Here is a 25,027-nt window from a genome sequence, read left to right on the forward strand (position 1 = left end):
ACATGTTACTTTACTTAAATGCGGTTAATTTCTAAAAGGACCTTAGATCCACAAAATGGATGCCTCTGCCACAGACAAGAGTCTGACCCCCTGAAGCTGACCGAAACTCAGCCAAATGGGGCCTGGACAAACGGTTTCCTGTCGCAGGGGGGTGTTACCACCCTCCAGACAGGAGATAGTGGATTGTAGCAGGGAGGGTTGAAAGAAACCAGACACTGCCTGGGGCGCACAAGGCTGCCCCTTGCATAATCCGGCCAAACCGGTTCTGGGGCACTCCAGCCCTCGTGCCAGGGCGGCCTGGATCAAAGGAAAGGGGTGTATCCACCCCCTTCCTGGGTCCCACCCATAGGGGGGGACCTAGCAGGTAATCCAGCCCCCAAAATTAGTATAAGACTGGGAGCAGTGCCAATGCACTTCAGATTATCCTGATGAAACATAAGAAACAAAACTCTGGACCCTTCGACATCCTACTCAATGTAGAAGCCCGAAGAATCTCCCTTGTGGTCAAGGAGTGACCACCCTGTGCAAACAGGCACCATCCAGCCATCGACGTCTGCTTTGTTGCAGTTCCCGCCGGAACTCGAGCGACAGAGATCGACGAGATCAAGCTTGCCTGCCTTCCAACAGCCCGATCCACAGTCCCTGCAGAGCTGAGACCCGTGGAGGCGACCGGAAGCGTGGGGCACGCCATCTTGGAAAGACCACGAGACGCTGACCGTGCAGCCCACGAGTGACCCTCGAAGCTGTACACCGGGGTTTGAGAAGCCCCCACCCTGAGCCACTCTTGCACCGAAGCTCACCCCTCTACACTCACCGAGTGCTGCGTGGGGCCCTTCTGCTACTTTTGGCTCAACGCGTTGGCCCGGTCACTTGCCAGCCGGCTAGTGGTCCCTGTGCCGACGAAACTACAAATACGACTTGTGATTCTGGTTGCTCCAGACTTGCACCAGCTCCCCTGAAAAGGAGCCCCCACTCTGACCCTCCTGGTTCGAGTGAGAAGCAATCTCCCGGTTCCGTGTGGATTGCTCTTGCCAAGTGTTGTTTGCTCCAAACTTGAAGCCGACTGCGCCAACGGTGAGAGCCCTCGTGGGACAGATCGTGACCTGCTCCTGGACGTCGCAGATGCCCCAGAGCCCACGTGACAGCGGAGAGAAGCTCCTCGACAACCACCTGATTGCGCCCGACATTGCCTGGTTCCGTCCTGGTTCCACCCTGGTCACTGCTGAGTGACCCAGACTCTGTCCCCTCTGCTTTCAGGTACTTTTTGACTTGAGTCCACCCTTGGACTCCACCGGACACTTCTCTTTCACCCCGCCTGCAGCCCTTTCAGCTCCAAGCACCAAGAGCCTGCGTGACGAAACCCGACTCAACTTCGACCCTGTGCACCCGCTTCCTGTGGGTGAGGTAACTTTGCTCCGCCGGTGTTCCCACACTGGTACACATCTCTAGGGTCTGTGTCTTAAGTGTTGTTCCTCTAGGTTCAGCGGAAGTGTCCTTAAACTTTAACTTTACAACTTTTACGCACCATTGGTTAACATTGGTGCATGCGTGCGCTTTCTGCACTGCACCCGAATCCCGCGGGCTTTTCCCGACTTCAGCACTGCTTGTCCTGACTGCTCCCAGCGATTCCCTAGGCCCTAGGCCTAACCACTGTTCGATTGGTATCTCTTATACCACTTGTTTAGTATATGGTTTGAGTGGCCCCCCGCCCTCATCCATAATTGTGCAACTTGTGTATGTTATACTGTGCTTTTGATTTAACGCTTGTGCCCCTTTATTCATAAAGAGTACTGGGGATTGTTTTTAGTAATAAACACATATATTTTTATAATATATACTTGTGTGGTGTCCTTTCATTTGATATTACAGGATTGTATGTGGTAAAACAGCTCGCTTAACACGACCTCTTAAGTTAAGCCTTTAGGCTGCTTAGTCCATGCTACCCCTAGGATAGCTTGTCTAACAAGGTTGACTTACAACCTGACACCATAAGGGATTGTTTGGTCTGATAATAGGTGGTTCCAGAATTGGAAACATCACCTATCAGGCCAACTTCTCACATTGGTGAGCAGCGGTGCGGATTTGAGCTTGCTGTTGTTTTACCATTGCAATCTTTTTATCAAATTGAAAGATCACATCAAGTACCTCTAGGTACATATAAATCAAAAGCTTAGCATATTAAGTTCTACTGAACTTAGTAGTTGTAGATTAAAGGGATTAGCACACCCTGACTACAACTCACTAGCAAGGTACAGTAGGAAAACACTTAGTGTAGGTAAGTGCACCACTTACACCTCACTAGCAGTCATGTCTGACACAGGAAAAGCCTCAGGGTCTGCTCCTGTGACAGTTGACCTTACCAAGGCAACTTCCAGCTATGACAAATTAACCCGAAAGGACTTGATTGCCTTGTGCATATCAAGAGGGTTAAAAAGGGGCAGAAGTCCCACCTGTCCTATCCTGATAGCCATTCTAGAGCAGGATGACTTAGAGAAGGGAAATGAAGCTCCCTTAGAATCAGGAGATGGAGTAAACCCCCCTGTAACTGATGCCCCTCCAGAGTAAGGAGAAGAGGAGGAAGAAGAGGAGGAGGAGGACTCAGATGTAGAGGACCCAGAAGATCAGGATCAGAGGGGTAGCCAGGTCCAAGTTGCCAGGCTTAACCAGGCCAACTTAGACCTACTGGGAAATGGAGAGGGCCAGCACCTCCCCAGATCTCACCATATCATTCTCCCAGGCAACAGAAGAGCGAGATCTCCCTCAGGGGACTCTCATATTTCTAGTGCCTCAGGAGAATCTCAGAGAGGTATGACTGCCTCTCAGAAGATAGAGCATAGGGCCAGAATGAGGGCTGTCAAACTCCAAATAGAGAGGGAGGAGGTAGCCTTGGCTCAAGCTAGACTTGCCTTGGCAAGAGAGAAAAAATTGTGTGGCTTAGATGCCACTGGTGGCAGCAATATTCCTAAAGAGAAATCCAGGTCCTATGATAGTAGAAACCTGACAAAGATTGTGCCCCCCCTACAAGGAAGGGGATGACATCCACAAGTGGATAACTGCTCTCGAGAGAGCCTGCATGGTACAGCAGGTTCCTGAGGAACAGTGGGCAGCAATCTTATGGTACTCCTTTTCAGAGAAAGGGAGAGATAAGCTCCTCACTGTTAGACATGAGGATGCAAACAATTACAAAGTCCTGAGGAGTGTCCTAATAGATGGGTTTGGCTTAACCACTGAACAGTACAGGTTGAAGTAAAGAGACACCCAGAAGACACAGACACAGGACTGGACTGATTTTGTAGATTGTGCTACTAAGGCTCTGGAGGGTTGGCTACATGGCAGCAAAGTACATGACTTTACAGGATTGTATAATTTGATTATGGGGGAGCAGATCCTAAGTAATTGTCAGAACCAGCTCTTACACCAGCACCTGGTGGACTCTGATCTGACCTCTCCCCAAGAATTGGGAAAGAAGGCAGACAAGTGGGTCAGAACCAGGATTAGGCCTAAGAATCAGGACAGTAACCAGAAGAAGGAGTCTACCAAGCCTCAAGATAAGGGTGGGGATAAAAATAAAGAAAAGACTTCCCCAGGGCCCCACAACTCCAAGAATGGGGGTGGGTCCCAAGACACTTGTTCAACAGAGAAAAAGCCTTATTGTCATGTCTGTAAACAGGTTGGGCATTACAAAACAGACAACTGTTGTCCCAAGAATGGCAATAAAGAAAATATACCTCCAAAGCCAGCTCCAACACCTCCTGTTACTGTCAGCAGTAATCCCCCAGGAAGTGGGAGCACACCCAATAATCTGGGTGGGTTTACGTTTGGAGCTCAGGTGGACCCTGGCCTATCCAGGTCCCCATCACCCAATGATCTTGTTTATGAGACTGGCATGGGGTTTGCCAACTTCTCTGATTGCCCAAATACCTTGAGCAAGTATAGACAAGAGCCCATCATCAATGGTTTGAAAGTTGAAGCTTTTAGAGACACAGGGGCTAGCATCACCATGGTGGCTGATGGTATAGTCCCCTCTAAGCAACTTTTACCTGGTGCCACATACCAGGTAACAGACATTGATGGCATCAAAACAAATCATCCCATGGCAGTAGTAAGTCTCAGCTGGGGAGGTGTCATTGGCCCAAAGAGAGTGGCAGTGTCATCAAACTTGCCTGTAGACTGCCTACTTGGTAATGATTTGGAAATCTCAGCCTGGGCTGAGGTTGAACAGGAAATCCATTCTAGAATGGTAAATTCCAATGGAAAGGTTAGTGGGGCTGTAATGGCTACAGCCCCAATCCAAGATGTCCTTCCTGAAAAGGTTGGTAGGGCTGAGAAACTCTCTGCCCCATCTTTAGCAAAAGCTCTTCCTGAACAGAATAGCAAAGCTGTTATGATAACAGCAGAAACCCAAACTGAGTCTCCTCCTGAAAAGGTTGGTGGGGCTGTGATGGCCACAGCCCAAACTCAAACTGATATGTGCGTTGTGAAGCCTGAAATGATGGATAACTCCACACAAACTGAGAGCATGGAGGAGGAAGAGAAATCTCCCCCTCACCAGACTTTAGGACAGGATCAGCCTCCTCAGGGAACTGATCTTACCCCTTATGAAGGAACTGCCCCAGAGGTTGTTAGGCCTGGCCTGACAGAGCCTCTGATGGCGGTGGACCCTTCTCCGGTGGGACCCAGTCTGGAGCAGGTAACCTGCCCCTCTCTCCCTTGCCTTAGCCAGCCCAGGGCTGCAGAGGACAAGAAGGACAGTGAGACCCAGAGGGCCCCCTGTCAAATAAAGCACCCCCATCAACAGATTAGGGGCACCAAAACTAGTAGCCCTAGTAAGGTGAAAACTTTAAAAACTCCTGAGGGAGCCCCCTTAAAAACAGTTAGGGACCTCCCACAGATGGATTCTGTTGGGCACAGCCAAACCTGGGACCCAAAGGGCCCAAACCTGAACTGTCCCTCCAGCAAGCCAAACAGAGGGACCCAACCTCCAGCTTTAGGTAGCCAGAGGTTGACCCCGAGAGCACAGTGCAACTCAGTTAAAGAAAGAAAGGCACCACTGGTGGAAGATAATTGGAGGAAGCTAAGCCCTAATTTAGTAGAGCCTCACTTCAATACTCCATATCCAAACCAGCCTTTAACTTTGCATAAACACACCCAAGGTAGTGATTCCCTATGGTAGAGACCCTCTAATACCCCAAGGGTGAGGGACTGCTTAGTGGACCATGAGACAGGGGGTACCCATGCTAGTGCAGGTACTTCCTTATATGGCCACTCAGGCAATTTAGGCTTACCTGGCCAAGGATAGCCTTATCTCCTTTCGTTTGGGGGGGGGGGGGGTTGTATAAGAAGGTGGCTACCTGACTATGGTTACCCCAGATTTTTTGCCTTGTGTTTAGCTGGTTTTTGACTTAGTTGACCTGGTTCCCTGCTAATCAGGGCCCCAGGCCATCTGCTCTCTCTGTAAAATGGATTCCATGTACCCTAGGTACATACCACAATTGGAAATGGACTCCTTGTCAGCCCCTGTATAATGCACTATAGGTGCCCAGGGCATAGGGGCCACCAAGGCCTACCAGGGGCTGCAGCATATCTTTTGCCACCCCTGGCTGGTTCTTAAATTGACACAACTGGCTGATCACTCAGCTGGGGTAAGGTGGTGTAATCACCCCTTGCTTAGATATAGTATACCTATATCTAAACCTATATCTGGACACATATAAACCTGTGAGCCACTCCTATGGAAGGCCTCATCAATCCTGGAGGCAGAGTGCGTGGTTTAATGTGAGATGGAGCTCTAGCATGAGCTGAGCCTGTCTGCAGCTGTCGGGAACAACTCCCTAAGCTGTTTCGGGATAATGCCATACCATATACTCTTAAGTGCCTTATAATCCTCGCGGTTATATAGCAACTTTGGTTTGGCTTTATCAAAACATGTCGTGTAAGGTGTCATACGATTTGGAATACTATCCCCTCGCCAGTTCTGGCGACGGCGATAGCATTCCACCCCTCTAGAGGGGTAAGACATGTTACTTTACTTAAATGCGGTTAATTTCTAAAAGGACCTTAGATCCACAAAATGGATGCCTCTGCCACAGACAAGAGTCTGACCCCCTGAAGCTGACCGAAACTCAGCCAAATGGGGCCTGGACAAAGGGTTTCCTGTCGCAGGGGGGTGTTACCACCCTCCAGACAGGAGATAGTGGATTGTAGCAGGGAGGGTTGAAAGAAACCAGACACTGCCTGGGGCGCACAAGGCTGCCCCTTGCATAATCCGGCCAAACCGGTTCTGGGGCACTCCAGCCCTCGTGCCAGGGCGGCCTGGATCAAAGGAAAGGGGTGTATCCACCCCCTTCCTGGGTCCCACCCATAGGGGGGGACCTAGCAGGTAATCCAGCCCCCAAAATTAGTATAAGACTGGGAGCAGTGCCAATGCACTTCAGATTATCCTGATGAAACATAAGAAACGAAACTCTGGACCCTTCGACATCCTACTCAATGTAGAAGCCCGAAGAATCTCCCTTGTGGTCAAGGAGTGACCACCCTGTGCAAACAGGCACCATTCAGCCATCGACGTCTGCTTTGTTGCAGTTCCCGCCGGAACTCGAGCGACAGAGATCGACGAGATCAAGCTTGCCTGCCTTCCAACAGCCCGATCCACAGTCCCTGCAGAGCTGAGACCCGTGGAGGCGACCGGAAGCGTGGGGCACACCATCTTGGAAAGACCACGAGACGCTGACCGTGCAGCCCACGAGTGACCCTCGAAGCTGTACACCGGGGTTTGAGAAGCCCCCACCCTGAGCCACTCTTGCACCGAAGCTCACCCCTCTACACCCACCGAGTGCTGCGTGGGGCCCTTCTGCTACTTTTGGCTCAACGCGTTGGCCCGGTCACTTGCCAGCCGGCTAGTGGTCCCTGTGCCGACGAAACTACAAATACGACTTGTGATTCTGGTTGCTCCAGACTTGCACCAACTCCCCTGAAAAAGAGCCCCCACTCTGACCCTCCTGGTTCGAGTGAGAAGCAATCTTCCGGTTCCGCGTGGATTGCCCTTGCCAAGTGTTGTTTGCTCCAAACTTGAAGCCGACTGCGCCGACGGTGAGAGCACTCGTGGGACAGATCGTGACCTGCCCCTGGACGTCGCAGATGCCCCAGAGCCCACGTGACAGCGGAGAGAAGCTCCTCGACAACCACCTGATTGCGCCCGACATTGCCTGGTTCCGTCCTGGTTCCACCCTGGTCACTGCTGAGTAACCCAGACTCTGTCCCCTCTGCTTTCAGGTACTTTTCGACTTGAGTCCACCCTTGGACTCCACCGGACACTTCTCTTTCACCCCGCCTGCAGCCCTTTCAGCTCCAAGCACCAAGAGCCTGCGTGACGAAACCCGACTCAACTTCGACCCTGTGCACCCGCTTCCTGTGGGTGAGGTAACTTTGCTCCGCCGGTGTTCCCACACTGGTACACATCTCTAGGGTCTGTGTCTTAAGTTTTGTTCCTCTAGGTTCAGCGGAAGTGTCCTTAAACTTTAACTTTACAACTTTTACGCACCATTGGTTAACATTGGTGCATGCGTGCGCTTTCTGCACTGCACCCGAATCCCGCGGGCTTTTCCAGACTTCAGCACTGCTTGTCCTGACTGCTCCCAGCGATTCCCTAGGCCCTAGGCCTAACCACTGTTCGATTGGTATCTCTTATACCACTTGTTTAGTATATGGTTTGAGTGGCCCCCCGCCCTCATCCATAATTGTGCAACTTGTGTATGTTATACTGTGCTTTTGATTTAACGCTTGTGCCCCTTTATTCATAAAGAGTACTGGGGATTGTTTTTAGTAATAAACACATATATTTTTATAATATATACTTGTGTGGTGTCCTTTCATTTGATATTACAGGATTGTATGTGGTAAAACAGCTCGCTTAACACGACCTCTTAAGTTAAGCCTTTAGGCTGCTTAGTCCATGCTACCCCTAGGATAGCTTGTCTAACAAGGTTGACTTACAACCTGACACCATAAGGGATTGTTTGGTCTGATAATAGGTGGTTCCAGAATTGGAAACATCACCTATCAGGCCAGCAGCAGAAAAGTGTGCAGTCTAGCTTTGCAAAGGGCCTTCCGCTGTGCGGCAACATGTGTCATCATATTTTTTTTAACTTTCAAACCGTTTGACCTAGAAACTATGTTTTTGCTCAAATCTGTAGATTACGTGGCAGACAATGGATTATGTGGCAAGTCTGTAATTATGTGAAGATTGCTGCGGCGGGCTAATCTCATAATTCCAGTAGCCCTGCATATAAGTTACCCCTAAAGAACGCCCTGTCTAATCCACAGGGCAGGGTGCCATGTATTTGAAAGGCAGGACATATACTTTTAAGTTTTACAAGTCCTGGTAGTGAAAAACTACTAATTTTGTTTTTAACTACTGCAAGGCCTGTCTCTCCCATAGGATAACATTTGAATTACCGTATTACATCTTTTAAGTGTAGTTCCCAATTGTGAAGCAATAGACTTTTCAAGTTTGGGGTCACTGAAATCACAAGTTAAAATTACAACTTGGGGTGTAGTTGGATTTGAACTTCCAGTTTAGCAAATGCCACTTTTAGAAAGTTGGCATTTATTTACTTTAGCCATTTGGTATCTTCTGTCTGTCTCTGGAATACACATCTGGGGTGGGTGACAGCTAACTTTCTGCATTCCCTCTAGACAGTCGCACACAAAGGTTGGGTAGGTGTGCCAGCATGGTCATCAGATAGGCCATCCTGTGCAGGATAGGACGGAGGAGCTGACACACCTGTAAGGTCTGTGTTCTGTCCCCACACAGATGATTGATTACCCCCTGTCGTGTGTATGGAGCCAGGGCAGGAAGCTAGAACCTCTGTGCACTTTGAAGCTTTATTAGAAGTCTCCCCCAAGTCAAAGGTACCGCTGGGTATAAGTACTGGACCTCTGTCACAATGACTTCAGTACACTTCTGGACCTGCGACTACTCTGCCAGGAAGCAGAGCTGATGTGCTGCTGGAAGGACTACGACTCTGCTCGACTACTACTTAGCTAAACTCTACCTTGCTTGGCTGTTGCCTTGCTAAGATGCCTTGCATCTGCACCTGGACTCTGCAAGTATTGAGTCTGCTTTGCCAAGTGGTGCCACCACAGTCCTCGACCCTTGGAATTGATAGATACTGTGCTTCTTCATCCAGAACCCATGCATCTTCATTGGAACTGGCACATCTCAGCCTCTGCATAAGTCAGAACCAGCGCATCATCATCATTGTGTGGAGTGGACCTGGCACATTGCCCTCGAAACCAGCATGTCTTCGTCGTTATGTGGAGTGGACCTGGCAAATCGCACTTGGAATGAGCGTATCATCTTTGCAATCGATGCATTGCCTGCTGGACGAACAGCAGCTACACATCGAATCCTGCATGGATCACACTCAGAATAGCTGCATCGCCACTATTGTGTGGAGAAAATTTATGTATTTTATCCACTGCATAGCTCAATACCGATGCGCCGCTTTGGGAGCACGGCACATCCTTGTTTACGATGCATCCTGGATCAAGGTACTTTTGTTCAGGGGGCCCATGTGGGTCCCTGTATCTGGCCCATGCTCCATCATGGTACACCTGAACTTTTGACTATGAAACTGTCTAGAGGGGCCAGATAACTCATTTAACCGCTTATTGCTCCTAAGCGATGTTTTGACATTTATTCTTTAAGAATTCATACCTCTAAGAATAATACCATTATATTTTTGTCATTTTGGTCTGGTTTTATTCATAAAATCATAACCTACTCTCCTAACCTGGTGTGGAGTCTTTTTGTGTTTTTTTCACTGTGTTATTGTATGAAGTGTTGCACACATACTTTACACATTGCCTTTTAATTTAAGACTGTCTGCTCTGTGCCAAGCTACAAGAGGTTCAGCACTGGCTAATTTAGGGTGTGTTGTGACCTACCCTGATTAGGATTGTGGTTCCTGCTTAGACATGTTGCATACCTCTGCCAACCAGAAACCCAATCTATAACAAAATCCATGCTATTGTGTGCTACAAGGCTTACATAAAAATATTTTCCTAATATTTAAAAGGGGGATGGTTATCTTTAACAAAAGATTATCTTAACAAGTTGGATTTCAGATTTTACACTGCAGCAGTTAGCTGCAATAGTAGGCTTCGACCTATGTTTTCCTTTGTCACACTACTGGATGACACAATGAGTGCTGAAGTCCACAGGTTTATTTCCACACCATATACTAAGCCCTTAGAGTATGGTTAAGGAGCAATGCAGGGAGTTGGCCATTGTCAAACTATAGTGTCAGGGCACATGCACTGTGACCTGTGTAGTGGTGTCCCAGTGCCAAAGTCAAAGGGTAAGCAGTATCCATTCAGCTAAATGGGGGTGATGACGCCAAAAGAGAACGTTCATTCAACAATGAAATTGCAAGAAAAGATATTCAATTACCTCTGTCAGTTTATCTGCAACAACTCAGTCATGATTGACACTCATATTTACTACTAATTTAAATTTCACATTATAGGAAAGCAGCTTGGGAATGTTTGTTACAATGTTGGCATCAAATTTCTACAACAAGCATTTACAAAGCCGTTAAGTCTGAAATAAACATGCCACTGCCTTAATGTGGTCACCCTATGCTTGCAATAATATTTTTAACTTTGAAAATAAATCAACAGTTGTATATAATTTTGACTGAACATTGCAGATGCTGCATACTTTACCGGTGTGCTTGAAACAGGAAATATGATTCCTTTTGGTGCATAGAAAGGCTACTCTTAGCTTTCAATACCTGTAATCTGCAGACATAGTTTAAACATACAAGGATGCCTACAAAGGATAAATAATGTAAAGAAAAACATTGTCACAGTAAAGTATTGGGCCAAATGTTCTGTCACTGTAGTGCACTTCTTAGGTGAAGGTGCTCATGTAATCAGGAACAAATGCTGTCACTCACAGTGCAAGCAGACTACTGGCTGAAGTGAGGTAACCCATTGCCCCATGCTCAATGCTGTTGTGGGCAGAAGTCAGAAGAAAATGACAGATGAACAGACCAATGGATGAAAAAGGCTGTCATAAACTGGCAAAACACTTAAAGCTATCGCTAGGCCAGACAAAATACATTTTAATGGGCCAAAAAAGGATGCCATAGCGATCGTCATGAACAGCAACGATAATGACTCTTTGAAAAGTATATTATTGCTTATATTCAGAACATTTGACATCCTGAAGGAACATACTCACGTGCCAGAAATGAGCAGCCAAAAGGTATTTTCTTAGGGTACTGAAAATCGTAAAGAATTGTTATTTAGACATGGTTCGTAACTGTTTTTCTCTGCCATAGGTTAGTCCCTTTCATTCTCTAATACATATCTTACCCTCTTTGTTAATTACAGGACATTGATTCTTTGTACTGTATGGCAATCATACAAAGTTATCTCTTTACATTGCTGTTGAAAATGACCAGCATTTGCATGGCATTCTCCCAGATTTGTGCCTACTTTTGCTGAACCCTCTTCCCTAAGAGAATTCAAGACAGAACTATGCTCTGAGATCAATCAGGATATTAAAGCATCCATTGAGCAGCTTAAAAGGGATCTGAATGACTGCATGTCTGCACTCCTGGATGTGGGCACCAACGTTATGGCTGTGGAAGCACAGATCCAGGACCTGGACAAGTGGGCCACGGAAGCATAAGGAAAGATGCAAGCCCTCCAAAGTCAACTACAACTGGCCCTATTTTATTTATTTTATTTTATGTAATTTGTAGAGCGCACAGCTACCCCCGAAGGGGTGTCCCGGCGCTAGAACCTGATCATCCAGGGGAGAAGAAGGAGCATGGAGAGGGAACAGTAAAATAAAATCAGAGTCCAGAGAAGAGCCAAGTTTTGAGTTTGGCCCGAAAGATGGATTCGGAGGGGCAGAATCTAAGATCGATAGGCAGAGCGTTCCACAGTTTTGCCGCAATGACACTGAACCCTCTGCCACCCATTCTAGAGAGTCTAAAATGGGGAGAGACCAGGAGGCGGAGGTCATTGGATCTCAAGGATCTGATGGAACGGGATATTGAGACACGTTTTTTCAGATAGTTGGGTCCGAGGTCATTAATGGCTCGATAGGTAAGGGTAAGGATCTTGAACTGAATACGGCTGGCCACTGGTAGCCAGTGAAGTTCTTTGCGATAAGCGGATACTGATTGACGGTAGGGAATGTTACCAATCAATCTGGCCGACGCATTCTGGACAATCTGAAGTCGATCTAGCAGATATTGGGGGGCACCAGCATAGAGGCTGTTTGCATAGTCCAAATGGGATGTGATGAGGGCATGGGTAACAGTACGGCGGGAATCCAGAGGGAGATAGGGGAGTATCTTTTTGATCATGCGCAACTTCAGGAAGCAGGCAGAGGTCACTTTGTTGACCTGAGTTTTGCATGAGAGGGAGTCGTCAAACTGAAAACCCAGGTTACGAGCAGAGTGAACGGGAGAGGGAGCGGGATCAAGTGCCGTGGGCCACCACCAGGAGGAGGGGATGGGGACTTTCTGGTTGAAAAACAGCACCTCTGTCTTGTTTGCATTGAGTCTAAGGTGGTTATCAGTCATCCAGACACTGATGTTGTTAAGGCACTGGCGGAAGTTGGTGAATGCGGAGTCCGAGTGGTCTCTGAAGGAGAATACTAGCTGAGTATCGTCAGCATAGGAGACCACCCTGACTCCGTAGGACTCCACAACGTTGGCCAGTGGGGCAAGATAGGCGTTAAAAAACAGGGGGCTGAGGGCGGAACCCTGTGGTACACCGCAAGACAGGGGTTTTTCCTCCGATTTAAAAGGCCGCAGCAAAACTCTCTGACTTCTTCCTGAAAGGAAGGACTCGATCCAGCTAAAGGCCGTGCCGCCAATGCCTAACTGTTTGAGTCGGTCAAGGAGGATGGGGTGGGAGACCGTGTCGAATGCAGCGGACAGGTCGAGGAGGACCAGCATGGCCTCCTCGCCCCTGTCCACGCATTCCCGAATAGTTTCGGATACTTCCAGCAATGCCGTCTCAGTGCTGAATCCCGCCCTAAATCCGGATTGTGAGTCGTGTAGAAGAGAGTGGTTTTCCAGGTATTCCGTGAGTTGCAACTGCACGGCTTTTTCCAGGACCTTTGCAGGTTTAGGGAGAAGGGAGATAGGGCGGTAATTGGCGAAGACCGAGGGGTCAGCATCAGCCTTTTTTAGAATAGGGATCACCAAGGCCTCTTTCCAAGTGGTAGGGAAGAAGCCGTGGTGAAGGGAGGCGTTCCAGATGGAAAGGAGGGAGCAGGCAAGCGAGGGTGCCAGCTTCCCCATGAGTTTCGCAGGGACGCGGTCAGAAGGAGCGCCGGATTTGCAATGGGTAAGTAACCTAATAGCATCGTCCTGGTTGAGTTTATTGAAGGAGAGGAAGGACGGAGAGGCTAAGGGATTAGTGGGGGGAGGCAGGGGGACTAGCCCTTTAGGGAAGGAGACACAGAGTTTGTTAATTTTTTCAAGGAAGTAATCTGAGAGTCCCTCGCATAGGGCCTGACTCGCCGAGTTCTGGGTGGCTCTAGCCGGAGGGTTAATGAAGTCTTTGACAATGGTGAAGAGGGTTTTAGACGAGTTTTTGGCATTAGCAATTTGAAAAGAAAAATAATCTTTCATTGCGATTTTTTTTTGTTTGAGGAATTTTTTCAAGGCAGATTTATAGGTAAGTTTAGCTTCGGAGTCGTAGTTTAGTCTCCACTTACGTTCGAGTGCTTTGCATCTGCTTTTTTCCTCGCGGAGGGAGGTGGAGAACCAGGAGGCGGAGGGGCGAGATCTAGTGGAGGCAATGACTTTCTGGGGAGCAATGGAGTCGATAGCTTTGACAAGGGCAGCATTTAGCCTAGAAACATTTCCATCAATATCAGAGGAGAGGTGATCCGTCTGGAAGTGAAATACCGGGTCCAAGGTGGCACATGTAACCTTGTGCCACTTTCTTCCCAACTCCTTCCTAGGGGCCAAGGGAACAGTTTTCCGACCGAGGGCAAGAGAAAAGGGGATAAGATAGTGGTCGGACCAGGTGAGGGGGGGGGGGGGGGAGACAGAGATAGTCGAGAAATTGGCGAAAATGAGGTCCAGGGTGTGACCAGCCACATGAGTGGGACCGGTGACTAATTGTTTGAGGTTCAGACTATCCATGATTTCCAACAGATTGTTCGCCTTCACGCAGAGAGGGTTGTCAACGTGGAGGTTAAAGTCTCCTAGGACTAGAAAATATTGGTGTTTGAGGGATAGATCAGCCAGTTGGTGGGTGAGTGCAGTGAGAGAAGGGGAGGTGGCGGTAGGGGGGTTATAGACTAATGTGCCAGCCAGTATGACTGCCGCGGAGTCAGTTATAGAGAAGTACATGGCTTCAATTATACCAATCTTGGTAAGCTTGGTAATGGACATCTGAAGATGGGATTTGAGGATGACGGCTAGTCCGCCTCCCGATTTTCCTCCAGCCCGGTTAATGCATTTTATATCGTAGCCTGGGGGGATGGCCAGGTAGATATCCGGAGAGGAGGAGTCAGTGATCCAGGACTCAGTGAGAAATAAAATATCCCACTCGTCTGATGAGATGGACATCCAGATGTCGTTGGCATGACGGGGGAGAGAGCGGCAGTTGATCAAGCCTGCTTTCAGAGTTCGGTTGTTGGATGAGGGGTGCTGCGGTGGCAGACGAGATTGATAGGGCGGGAGAGTGAAGTGACATTGAGGGCAAAGAAAAGGAACAGATTCTAAGTGGTCTGGGTTGCAGCGGGTGGTAGCCGAACAAGGGGAGGAGTTTAGTAGATATAGTTGGGTCTTGGTCCAACACTTACGGGTGGAATCAGTGGAACAGGCAGGGGGTCTGGCCCTGGGCTCGGTCCAGGCCCGGACGGGCCCAGACGGGCTTGCCTTTGGCGCGCTGACGGCGCGCCCGCTGCGCCCGTCCGCTGCGCTTCCTAGCGAGACACATAATTTATGTCTATGGGGAAGGGCATAACGGGGGTGTGGCCAGGTGAGGTGGGCGTGTCAGCCGTCGCGCCTCGCCCTCAGCAATGGCGAAGTGCAAGTATCGTTGCAGCGCTAGAAGCGCTGTTCGTGAGCAAGGGGTAAGTGAGTTAAAAAATCAGAGTATCACACAGCAATCAATTTTAAAAATGACAAGCACACTCCCGGCTTCCGCCTCAGGAGTCTCGAGGTTCAAAGTGTCGCGCTTTCCAGCTGCGCGCACTGTTATACTCGATTAAGGGGGCGTGGCCAGGTGAGGTGGGCGTGTCAGCCGTCGCGCCTCGCCCTCAGCAATGGCGAAGTGCAAGTATCGTTGCAGCGCTAGAAGCGCTGTTCGTGAGCAAGGGGTAAGTGAGTTAAAAAATCAGAGTATCACACAGCAATCAATTTTAAAAATGACAAGCACACTCCCGGCTTCCGCCTCAGGAGTCTCGAGGTTCAAAGTGTCGCGCTTTCCAGCTGCGCGCACTGTTATACTCGATTAAGGGGGCGTGGCCAGGTGAGGTGGGCGTGTCAGCCGTCGCGCCTCGCCCTCAGCAATGGCGAAGTGCAAGTATCGTTGCAGCGCTAGAAGCGCTGTTCGTGAGCAAGGGGTAAGTGAGTTAAAAAATCAGAGTATCACACAGCAATCAATTTTAAAAATGACAAGCACACTCCCGGCTTCCGCCTCAGGAGTCTCGAGGTTCAAAGTGTCGCGCTTTCCAGCTGCGCGCACTGTTATACTCGATTAAGGGGGCGTGGCCAGGTGAGGTGGGCGTGTCAGCCGTCGCGCCTCGCCCTCAGCAATGGCGAAGTGCAAGTATCGTTGCAGCGCTAGAAGCGCTGTTCGTGAGCAAGGGGTAAGTGAGTTAAAAAATCAGAGTATCACACAGCAATCAATTTTAAAAATGACAAGCACACTCCCGGCTTCCGCCTCAGGAGTCTCGAGGTTCAAAGTGTCGCGCTTTCCAGCTGCGCGCACTGTTATACTCGATTAAGGGGGCGTGGCCAGGTGAGGTGGGCGTGTCAGCCGTCGCGCCTCGCCCTCAGCAATGGCGAAGTGCAAGTATCGTTGCAGCGCTAGAAGCGCTGTTCGTGAGCAAGGGGTAAGTGAGTTAAAAAATCAGAGTATCACACAGCAATCAATTTTAAAAATGACAAGCACACTCCCGGCTTCCGCCTCAGGAGTCTCGAGGTTCAAAGTGTCGCGCTTTCCAGCTGCGCGCACTGTTATACTCGATTAAGGGGGCGTGGCCAGGTGAGGTGGGCGTGTCAGCCGTCGCGCCTCGCCCTCAGCAATGGCGAAGTGCAAGTATCGTTGCAGCGCTAGAAGCGCTGTTCGTGAGCAAGGGGTAAGTGAGTTAAAAAATCAGAGTATCACACAGCAATCAATTTTAAAAATGACAAGCACACTCCCGGCTTCCGCCTCAGGAGTCTCGAGGTTCAAAGTGTCGTGCTTTCCAGCTACGCGCACTGTTATACTCGATTAAGGGGGCGTGGCCAGGTGAGGTGGGCGTGTCAGCCGTCGCGCCTCGCCCTCAGCAATGGCGAAGTGCAAGTATCGTTGCAGCGCTAGAAGCGCTGTTCGTGAGCAAGGGGTAAGTGAGTTAAAAAATCAGAGTATCACACAGCAATCAATTTTAAAAATGACAAGCACACTCCCGGCTTCCGCCTCAGGAGTCTCGAGGTTCAAAGTGTCGCGCTTTCCAGCTGCGCGCACTGTTATACTCGATTAAGGGGGCGTGGCCAGGTGAGGTGGGCGTGTCAGCCGTCGCGCCTCGCCCTCAGCAATGGCGAAGTGCAAGTATCGTTGCAGCGCTAGAAGCGCTGTTCGTGAGCAAGGGGTAAGTGAGTTAAAAAATCAGAGTATCACACAGCAATCAATTTTAAAAATGACAAGCACACTCCCGGCTTCCGCCTCAGGAGTCTCGAGGTTCAAAGTGTCGCGCTTTCCAGCTGCGCGCACTGTTATACTCGATTAAGGGGGCGTGGCCAGGTGAGGTGGGCGTGTCAGTCGTCGCGCCTCGCCCTCAGCAATGGCGAAGTGCAAGTATCGTTGCAGCGCTAGAAGCGCTGTTCGTGAGCAAGGGGTAAGTGAGTTAAAAAATCAGAGTATCACACAGCAATCAATTTTAAAAATGACAAGCACACTCCCGGCTTCCGCCTCAGGAGTCTCGAGGTTCAAAGTGTCGCGCTTTCCAGCTGCGCGCACTGTTATACTCGATTAAGGGGGCGTGGCCAGGTGAGGTGGGCGTGTCAGCCGTCGCGCCTCGCCCTCAGCAATGGCGAAGTGCAAGTATCGTTGCAGCGCTAGAAGCGCTGTTCGTGAGCAAGGGGTAAGTGAGTTAAAAAATCAGAGTATCACACAGCAATCAATTTTAAAAATGACAAGCACACTCCCGGCTTCCGCCTCAGGAGTCTCGAGGTTCAAAGTGTCGCGCTTTCCAGCTGCGCGCACTGTTATACTCGATTAAGGGGGCGTGGCCAGGTGAGGTGGGCGTGTCAGCCGTCGCGCCTCGCCCTCAGCAATGGCGAAGTGCAAGTATCGTTGCAGCGCTAGAAGCGCTGTTCGTGAGCAAGGGGTAAGTGAGTTAAAAAATCAGAGTATCACACAGCAATCAATTTTAAAAATGACAAGCACACTCCCGGCTTCCGCCTCAGGAGTCTCGAGGTTCAAAGTGTCGCGCTTTCCAGCTGCGCGCACTGTTATACTCGATTAAGGGGGCGTGGCCAGGTGAGGTGGGCGTGTCAGCCGTCGCGCCTCGCCCTCAGCAATGGCGAAGTGCAAGTATCGTTGCAGCGCTAGAAGCTATTGAAGTCAGAGGATTTAGAAAATAGATCCCGGGACTTGGAGGAAGGAGCGGAGGGACCAGACTTGGAGGCCTTCCTTGAGGGTCTTTTTGTGGAAATTCTAAGCCCGCGTCAGCTCAAAATCAAGATAGAACAAGTGCACCGTGTTAGAGGCCAGGGGGCTGTAGATCGTCACCGTGCATGTGACAGCCTCACCAAGTTCCACTCTTTTAAAGTCAAGGAAGTTAGGGAAAACAAATGACATCACCTTTCAAGGGTTTGGGTGCAGCTCATACCAAGATTTACCACCCACCACGCTGGTGCAGAGACATCAATTTAGGCCCATCACCACAAAACTCTGAACAGACAAAATCAAATACAGGTGAACTTACCCATTCGGGCTGGGTTTCGAACACAACAAGATACAACACGGAACTCAAAGAAGGACTAAGATTATTGAGTCTCCCGCCCGCAGACAACGGGAGCGTACAAGATATCAAGGGGGACAGACCGAGACATTAATCAGAGATCGCAATGGAACACAAACGCCAGGTGAAGCCGCCTAAGACCGCAAACGACTGAGGGGGCATCATTCAAGACCTAGTAGAACATATGAAGTTGACACACTCAAAAAGTGATCCGAACAATAGGAGCTAAAGGGGGCAGAAGTGATCAGGCCGCCCCCCACTCAACATATTACCAATCAACAATGGGCCTAATCACCAGTCATTACACCAAACATCGTGTATCCAGCAATAGAGGGGTCACCATAAACTTTATAACTCCCTTCCAGACTTAACTAAGACCCCAAGCTGTGGTGTATCCAGGTTCTAAAATGTTTATACCATCATAATCCACCCAATGTGCAAAATAAGTGTGGAGAGGAAAAGAGGCACCTCACGGTCGTAACACCAAGGGGACTGCTAGCTGGTACTCGTCAGCAAGTCCACTTATTATCATCGGTTACCACCTTTCCTATTTATAGAAACGTGTGTGTGTGTGTTATTTAACAAAAACCTTAACCCCTGAAATCAGGAAAAACTCAAAACCCTTGTGTCATAACATGCTAACAACATGTATGCCCAATGGACCCCATGAGGATATAAGCAGGAAATCCTCACAACTAAAACTTGGTGAAGCTACCTAGCTGAAACTACCTTTATTTGGTGCTGCTAGCTTCCCAAACTAAAAATGGTTCCAATCAAACCATAATCAATTACGCAGACATGTTTCGTTGCCCATGAAGAATTTCAGGCAACTTCTTCAGGGCTGCTGGGGTTCCAAATTAAAATCCCATGGTAGGCTCACATCAAACCTATGATGGTATAAAAACAAGAGGAAACGCCATCTATGAACACACTCTGCTTAACACTGATCCACTGTGTTATCACTCTTAAAATCATCTATTACCCACCATATGGTTGCGTCCATCATGTATACCTGCAACCATACATGGCAGGGACTGGAAATCTGTTATGCGTCAATAGATCGCCTTCCCCCACAGTGAATGCCCAAAGGTCCTAACACCTAAAAAGAAGTTTTTGAAAAAGCGTTTTTGAAAAAACAGTCATAATGTTGCAGTATATATAGCCAGCTAAAATTATGCAGTCCATGATGTCCATATCCCATGGATAGACGAAGGACACGATGTACTAGTGGCCCCACTGTCATGCATGTACATGTACATATAATGCCTATATTCTCAAAAGCAAGTGTGCTCTCTTTTTCAAGTTGTCATAGCTCTCTCCTCACCCAGATGCCAAAACAATGTGAGTGGCCCCTTTACATTTTTCTTAAACAGTGTCCCAAACTATCGCTGTCAACACTCTCCTAAAAACACACAGCCGAGTTGTTTCGCCGGTAGTTCACAAGGGGATCGAGGTGCATTTATAGGTACTTAAACTAAACGCGACCCGGGCGGAATCCTGATAACTCATAACTCGTAGTACTCAACTGAAAACACACAGCCGAGTTATTTAACCGGTAGTTCAGACGGGAAGCATGCCGCGTTTTCAGTTACTTATATTAAACGCGGCACGGGCGAAGTCCTGTTTACTCACAGTTCGTAGCCTCCAAACACTTCCTATTAGCAGCCCGCTTATCGCTACCGGTTGTATCCAGCCAGTTATTCAATGCCACACAGGGACGCCGTTCAGGCGCGTCTAAACCCCTGCTTCTTCGCCCTGCAAATCACGCCCAGCGCGTGATTCTCGCTACTCCTCACCAATCTGGCGGCCATCTTAGAACGGGTTAAGGTGTTCAAAAAAGCCGTTGGCCATCTTAGCACGGTCAACTATTGCTATTTCCCAAAGTAACTGTAAAACACATTCACGATATAGTTCCTTTTTAGATGATTTTTATAAAATACCTTTGTGCAGGGAGCACGGAACTATTCATAGTTTGCCAGTCAGTAATTCAATTACAACCATGCTAATGTTTACATCAACCTCCACCATTATATACACATAGGAGGATATTTTGCAATAATTGTTATAGTGGCCAAAATCGCCCACTGGGTATTGTGGTGCTCAAAATAACAGGATTCTCGCCCCATGGTGGCCGGCTGCATTCCAGTGCATAAAAATTACGTTCAATTAGATGGTGCATGATTTACAGCATGCCTATGGTCTCGAACACTTGCTCCACTCAATGGAATCATTCAATCCAAACTTGTCAGCTTTCTCTGAGAAGATCCATTTCGCCTCCTTCCTAGCTAAGATAGACTCAATGTTATGGGTCTCGCCCATGACCCTTACAATAACAGTCCACTTCAGATCCCTGGGGTCATGTTGTTTCTCTTGAAAATGTTGCACCAGTCTTGTTGTCAGCTTCTTAGCCTTGAGGGTACTCAAATGCTCCTGAATTCGGATCTTCGCCTTCCTAGAGGAAAGCCCAATATAGTGTAATCCACAGTTACATGTTAACCTGTAAATGACATTATTTGTATTACAATTGCTGAAGTGGTTAAGGTGCCAAAGTTTGCCACTTTCTAAAGTAACACTTTTGGTTTCTTTTGTAAGTCTGCATACAGTACACCCTGCACATGGGTAGTGACCCAAGGGGAGAGTAGATGTTGATGAAGTTAATGCTGTGTGAGTATGTACCTGTTTATCTTTCAAACTGGGGGCGCTTTAAAAGCAAAGCGGGGCTTGGGCATTTTGCTACTCTCAGTGTCCAGAATGGACCAATGTTTTCGCACAATCTGTCTCAGTTTGGTAGACAGTGGGTCGAATGTGGTAGTCACAGGGAGACAATCAGTTTTTGTTTTTATATTCCTCTCAAGCAGTGCATCGCGGGGGTATTTAAGGCTTGTTTGCATGCATGTTTGATAGTTTTAGACGGATATCCCCTAGCTCTCAGCTTTCCCACCAGTTCATCTGATTGTTCAATAAACTTCAGTTGTAGAGCAGTTACGCCGATATCTCAAAAACTGCCCCACCGGGAGATTATCCCGGAGGGATCTCGGATGGAAGGAGCGATAATGTAACAGGGAATTCCTGTCACTAGGCTTCTGGTGGACATTGGTAGTTAAACCATAATCGCTAGCTGTAATGTCAACATCCAAATACACAGCAGTCGTCCTACTATAGGACCAAGTGAAACGCAGACACCAATCAGCTTGGTTGCGCCAGGCAAAGAATGACGTCAGAAGCTCCTCCAAGCCGGTCCAAATGCACAAGACATCATCTATATAACGCCTCCAAAGAGAAATATTCTCTTTGAAGGGATTCGAGACGTGGTAGATGACGTTCTCTACAAACTGGCCTACATAAATGCAGGCCAGACTAAGAGCAAAAGTTGCGCCCATCGACGTTCCAAAAACCTGGAGATACAATTGGTTCTGGTACTCGAAAAAACTTTTGGTTAGCGCCAGCTCAATTCATTTTAGAACAAAAGATTGCGGGGTGTCATAAAACCACTCTGATACCCCAATTGCCCGCGCCGCTGCCACCAGCGTGGCATCTTGGGGTATACTGGTATATAGCGATTCGATATCGATCGTAACCAAAATTGGTTACGAGAATCAAATGACACTGTTTTTAAGATGTTCCATATATCCGTGGTGTCTTGCACGAAGGAGGGCTGCGTGATGACAGATTCCCTCAGGAAGAAGTCCGAGAATTGGGACAGGGGCTCCAATATTGATTGAATGCCTGAAACAATGGGTCGACCTGGGAGAGGGCGCTGGGGCTTGTGAATCTTCGGCAAGATGTAAAACTCTGGAATCCTAGGTTTTTGATTCACTAAGAAGTCAGCTTCCTTGTTGGTAATCCATTTTTTCCCCAGCGCCTCTCCAACCATAACCTTGATGGTACACTGTAGATCAGGTGTGGGGTCTCGCATTAAAGGATGGTAGTTGGTGCAACACCCCAACAGCCTAAGCACCTCTGCCTCATAATCACTGGTATTGAGCACCACTACAGCCCTGCCCTTATCGGCTTGTTTAATAGTGATGGATGTATTGTCTTGTAAGGATTTAGCTGCTGCCCAATCATTCTTACTCATTATTTGGGCGGGCGTGGTCATGTGCCTGTTCCAAAGCCTCTATATCTTGTAGCACACGCCGTTCAAATACAGCCACCACAGGGCCTATTGCTGAGGCCGGAGGGCAAAAGCTGGATGGACGACGTAGATTGGTTGAAAAGACATATTGAGGTTCCTTTTCTTTGCCACTAAAAAAAATGTGAATTTTTATTTTCCTCATCATATCAAAAATCTCTGTCCGGCAATTAAAAGTATTGTGACGTGGTGTGGGCACAAACCCCAACCCCTTATATAATATTCTGGATTCATCCTGAAACAGTATATAGTCAGACAGGTTATCCACAATATGACCATGTGGGGGTGGGGGGGGGAGTGAGTGAAAACAAGCTCTCAATTAACAATGGCTGGTGCGCCATGCATGCCGACAGTACATTATGAGCGTACAACGGTGTGTGCCACCAGCTGGCGATTACTTTTAGCGGAAGAGACAGGTGTGGATATGGACTCCGATCGAGTCGTCCACCAACATATCCCAACAAGTCGTGACCTACACAGCCGGAGGCCCAACACCTATCCGGTATATGTTGATGTTGGTATTGTTGTTTGTTTGGTTGGGGTGATTTCAGGGAACTGGTGGTTTTTGATAGGGTACACTAACTCTAGACAGACGCTGGCGCGAGTGGAACTTAAGTGGGGGGTAGGACTAGGGGACCCCGGGTAGGGAACGAAGGGGTGAAACTTGGATTGCTGATTCAGAAGGTGATTGGAAGGAGAGAGGAATTAATATAGAGTCATGGTGATCTCCATAGTGTCATGGAATGTTAAAGGATTAAATTCGCCACTTAAGAGACAAAATATTTGGAAATACCTGATGGATCATCATTTTGATGTAGTGGCTCTTCAGGAGACACACTTAAAATGTTCAGAAGAGTCGTTTCGTTTCTAAAACTTTATTCGATTAAAAAGAATCAATCATAAAAGCGAGCAATACATATGCTACATAATATACAGTCTGATGTAGTTACTCATAAAAGGAATTTTAGTACAACTCAATACAGTAAGATAAAATGATAGAAAGATCATAGTTTTCCTTGCGGCCACAGATTTCAATATAAACATAGCTGTATGAAAACAGATGTCAAAATCATCAAGGGAAAACAACATCTTCATTGCCAAATTTACTGTTGTGATTGCCCGTTTAATAAGTAATGGTTTTAGATAGGCAACACGTAGATGTTTATAGAGGTCACACAGAAATAAGAAATGTACAGTACTCTGTTTGGTGACCCCATCACATGGGAATGAATAGAGAGGTAATTTTTCATGACTGGGAACGCAACCAAATGGTGGACGATTTCGAGTCTCAATCTAATAAGGACAAAACGATGGGATGGTCTAGTGACAGCCTTTAAGTATTCAGAAAAACCAAATCAGTCCCTATTGGAGAAATAATACTGGGGGATGGATAACTGCATAGTAAGGTCTCTACGCACTTGAGCTTTCTTATGTAAATAAGAACGCTTAAGCTCTTTCTTAGAGAAATCAGAAAGGCTCTCCTGATCATCTAGAAGATCAAGGTTGAAAGAATCCCTGGCTGTTCTCACAACATAGTTAATCCAGGGGATCAGTGAGCTTTTATCTAGGCTAATACAATCAGTAATAATACTCCTGGTAAAACTAGTTTCTTTTTTATGCCAGATTGCTCTCCACACCAGCAATGGTCTTAGACAAATTAAATCTGACAGAAACTCCAGGCCCAGTTCCTGGTGTACTATCAGGTTAGAGGCAGATGTAGGCAAACAAAGCAATCTTTTTAAGAAACAGTTTTCTTCTATTTGCAGATCCCCATGGCAACAGTGCCCCCAGACACCAGATCCGTCGAGCGCAATTGCAACGCATCTACATCGGTATATATGTAACATGTCATATATACGACGGTCACCAAGTTTATTAGAAAATGTAAAAACTCCATGGGCACTCTTGGACATCTTAGCATGTACATTGGATATTTCCTGTGACTACATACCATTGCTACTAAAAGTAATGCCCAAATAACAAAACTTATTTACAGTTTCTACTTTTTGCCCCTCTATATAAAATGATTTCAGGTTCCTAGTTTTCTTTCCACAAGGCATGATGAACGTTTTGGTATTATTAATTTTCAGTTTTTTATCCTTGATAAAATCTGAAAATTTGTCCATCAATTTCTGTAGGCCACGAGGGGTCCTCGATAGGAGCACTGAATCGTCGGCGTAGAGCAGGATGGGAACAGCCTGTCCGTCCACCAACGGTGCATCAGAGTTAATCTGCTTAAGCTCGGAGCCTATGTCATTAATAAAAAGGGAAAAAAAAAGGGGCGCAAGGACTCAACCTTGCCTAATGCCTAGCCTCACACTGATACAATCAGTACGTTCCCCTCCTTGACAATATCTGATGCTGGCTGAAAGTTTGGAATAAAGTCTGGCCAGGAAATAAACTATCTCTGTTGGGGCCCCTTGTTCTAATAGGGTTGCCCATAGCAGCGCGTGATCGACAAGGTCGAACGCGCTGCTCAAGTCAGCGAAACAGAGAAAAAGTGAGCCCTGCTTAGCACGGGTATACTTCCCTATTAAGAGATCTAGATTTATACATTGTTCTACGGTTCCAAGGCCCTTTCGGAATCCAAATTGGGACCGCGCGAGAATACCACAACTCTCTGCCCATTTTTCTAGCCTGGCCAGCAGCACCCGGCTCATAGTTTTGAGCTTAGAATC

The 25,027-nt window shown here is 47.8% G+C and overlaps 1 protein-coding gene and 1 long non-coding RNA gene across 2 annotated transcripts in view; one reads left to right on the forward strand and one right to left on the reverse strand.

The window, feature by feature from the left end:
• The window catches only part of TMEFF2 (transmembrane protein with EGF like and two follistatin like domains 2), a 937,676-nt gene that overhangs the window by 863,955 nt on the left and 48,694 nt on the right, over positions 1 to 25,027 (reverse strand). The gene's annotated exons all lie outside the window — the stretch shown is intronic.
• The window catches only part of LOC144822651 (uncharacterized), a 147,751-nt gene that overhangs the window by 88,359 nt on the left and 34,365 nt on the right, over positions 1 to 25,027 (forward strand). The gene's annotated exons all lie outside the window — the stretch shown is intronic.

Source organism: Lissotriton helveticus, chromosome 3_1 (assembly GCF_964261635.1).
Source record: "Lissotriton helveticus chromosome 3_1, aLisHel1.1, whole genome shotgun sequence".
In the NCBI taxonomy this organism is placed as follows: domain Eukaryota; kingdom Metazoa; phylum Chordata; class Amphibia; order Caudata; family Salamandridae; genus Lissotriton; species Lissotriton helveticus.